The 2,561-nt window shown below is 31.5% G+C and overlaps 1 non-coding gene across 1 annotated transcript; it reads right to left on the bottom strand.

The window, feature by feature from the left end:
• Nucleotides 1–1,976: 1,976 nt before the first annotated feature.
• On the bottom strand, nt 1,977–2,084 carry LOC130978692 (small nucleolar RNA R71). Its single transcript, XR_009086311.1, has one exon. It is a non-coding gene; the product is annotated as a small nucleolar RNA R71 (small nucleolar RNA).
• Between the last annotated feature and the right edge of the window lie 477 nt (nt 2,085–2,561).

The raw sequence follows: 2,561 nt of genomic DNA, 5'->3' as shown, positions 1-2,561 counted from the left end.
ACAATTTCGTACACCAAGTTTTTGGCGCCGTTGCCGGGGATTGTTCGAGTTTGGACAACTGACGGTTCATCTTGTTGCTCAGATTAGGTAATTTTCTTTTCAAAAAAATTTTCAAAAATATTTTTATTTGTTTGCATTTTTCCAAAATAATTTTTGAAAAATCCAAAAAATTAATAAAATCATAAAAACCAAAAATATTATGTGTTTCTTGTTTGAATCTAGAGTCAATTTTTAAGTTTGGTGTCAATTGCATATTTTTTTATTTTTATTTATTTTTTTCAAAAATTTTTCGAAAATTCATGCATGTGTTCTTCATGATCTTCAAGTTGTTCTTGACAAGTCTTCTTGTTTGATCTTTAAATTTTCTTGTTTTGTATTTTTTGTTGTTTTTCTTATGCATTTTTGCATTCATAGTGTCTAAGCATTGAAAATTTTTAAGTTTGGTGTCTTGCATATTTTTCTTTTCTTGAAAATCTTCAAAAATAAGTCTTGATGTTCATCTTGATCTTCAAAGTGTTCTTGGTGTTCATCTTGACATTCATAGTGTTCTTGCATGCATCATGTGTTTTGATTCATAATTTTCATGTTGTGAGTCATTTTTGTGTTTTTCTCTCTCTTCATTAAAAATTCAAAAATAAAAAAATATCTTTTCCTTATTTTACTCAAAATTTTGAAATCTTTGGGTTGACTTAGTCAAAATTTTTTAAAATTAGTTTTTTCTTGTTAGTCAAGTCAAGATTTCAATTTTAAAAATCTTATCTTTTCAAAATCTTTTTTAAAAATCAAATCTTTTTCATTTTTTCTATTAGTTTCGAAATTTTTTAAAATTGATTTTCAAAATCTTTTTCTTATCTTTATTTCATGATTTTCGAAAACTTTACTAACAATTAATGTGATTGATTCAAAAATTTGAAGTTTGTTACTTTCTTGTTAAGAAAGGTTCAATCTTTAAATTCTAGAATCATATCTTTTAGTTTTTTGTTAGTCAAGTAATCAATTTTAATTTTAAAAATCAAATCTTTTTAATTTTCTTTTCAAATCTTTTTCAAAATATCTTTTTCAACCACATCTTTTCAAATCATATCTTTTTCAAAATCAATCTCAAAAATCTTTTCTAACTTCTTATCTTTTCAAAATTGATTTTTAAATCTTTTTCAATTAACTAATTGACTTTTTGTTTGTTTCTTATCTTTTTCAAAACCACCTAACTATTTTTTTCTCTATAATTTTCGAAAACTCCTCTCTCTCATCTCCTTCTATTTATTTATTCATTTACTAACTCTTCTCTTCATCTAAAAATTTGAACCCTCTCTTCTCCTCTATGTTCAAATTTTTCTCATCCTTCTTCTATTCTTTTCTTCTTCTACTCACATAAAGGAATCTATATACTGTGACATAGAGGATTCCTCTTCCTTTTCTATTCTCTTCTTTTTCATATGAGCAGGAGCAAGGACAAGGACATTCTTGTTGAAGCAGATCCTGAACCTGAAAAGACTCTGAAGAAGAAACTAAGAGAAGCTAAAGCACAACAATCCAGAGAAAACCTTATAGAGAATCTCAAAAAAGAAAGAGACATGGCCGAACCCAATAACAATGGTGGAGGCGCAAGGAGGATGCTTGGTGATTATACTACACCTACTTCCAATTTTTATGGAAGAATGATCTCAATCCCCGCCATTGGAGCAAATAATTTTGAGCTGAAGCCTCAACTAGTTGCTCTAATGCAATAGAACTGCAAGTTTTGTGGACTTCCATCAGAAGATCCCTATCAGTTTTTAACTGAGTTCTTACAGATCTGTGATACTGTTAAGACTAATGGAGTAGATTCTGAAGTCTACAGGCTCATGCTTTTCCTTTTTGCTGTGAGAGACAGAGCTAGAACATGGTTAGACTCACAACCTAAAGATAGCCTGGACTCTTGGGATAAGCTGGTCACGGCCTTCTTGGCTAAGTTCTTTCTTCCTCAAAAGCTGAGCAAGCTTAGAGTGGATGTTCAGACCTTCAAGCAAAAAGATGGTGAATCCCTCTATGAAGCTTGGGAAAGATACAAGCAGTTGACCAAAAAGTGTCCTTCTAACATGCTTTCAGAGTGGACCATTTTAGATATATTCTATGATGGTCTATCTGAGTTCTCTAAGATGTCACTGGACCATTCTGCAGGTGAATCCATTCACCTAAAGAAAATGCCTGCAGAAGCTCAAGAACTCATTGACATGGTTGTAAATAACCAATTTATGTACACCTCTGAGAGGAATCCTGTGAGTAATGGGATGCCTCAGAGGAAGGAAATTCTTGAAATTGATACTCTGAATGCCATATTGGCTCAGAACAAAATGTTGACTCAATAAATCAACATGATTTCTCAAAGTCGGAATGGATTGCAAAATGTATCCAACGGTACTAAAGAAGCATCTTCTGAAGAAGAAGCTTATGATCCTGAGAACCCTGCAATGGCAGAGGTGAACTACATGGGTGAAGCCTATGGAAACACCTATAATTTATCATGGAGAAATCATCCAAATTTCTCATGGAAGGATCAACAAAACCCTCAACAAGGCTTT

This window comes from Arachis stenosperma, chromosome 4, assembly GCF_014773155.1.
Source record: "Arachis stenosperma cultivar V10309 chromosome 4, arast.V10309.gnm1.PFL2, whole genome shotgun sequence".
Classification (NCBI taxonomy): Eukaryota; Viridiplantae; Streptophyta; class Magnoliopsida; order Fabales; family Fabaceae; genus Arachis; species Arachis stenosperma.
This window is presented reverse-complemented; position numbering and strand designations above follow the sequence as displayed.